This window comes from Carlito syrichta, unplaced genomic scaffold (assembly GCF_000164805.1).
Source record: "Carlito syrichta isolate Samal-C Ts95f unplaced genomic scaffold, Tarsius_syrichta-2.0.1 Scaffold309278, whole genome shotgun sequence".
In the NCBI taxonomy this organism is placed as follows: domain Eukaryota; kingdom Metazoa; phylum Chordata; class Mammalia; order Primates; family Tarsiidae; genus Carlito; species Carlito syrichta.
Window position 1 is genome coordinate 203,465 of NW_007253374.1, and position 357 is coordinate 203,821.

A 357-nucleotide genomic window follows, 5' to 3' on the forward strand; every position below is an offset into this window, starting at 1 on the left:
AATCGTGGAGGATTGGCTAGCCTGACTCGGGCTGACCTTGGTCCACTAGCTAGGAAAGTTGCATAGACATCTAGAAACTTAGGTGATTACCCCCTGGCACCTGATTGGATGTTGCTAAGGGGAAAGTGAGATAAGGAAAGGGGTTGAAGCTTGTAACCGGAGCTTTGCAGTTTTTTCCCATAACTGAAACTTTAAACAGTTACAGGTTATGTTTTAAGACAGAAAACTAAAAATGGCTGTGCTATTGTTCACAAGCTGATTACATATTTATTGGGTTATAGCATGCTCCTAACCTAAGTCTATGGTATACTCTATTACGGTCCTCTCAGTCCTGATCTTGTATCTGAAGGAGATTTG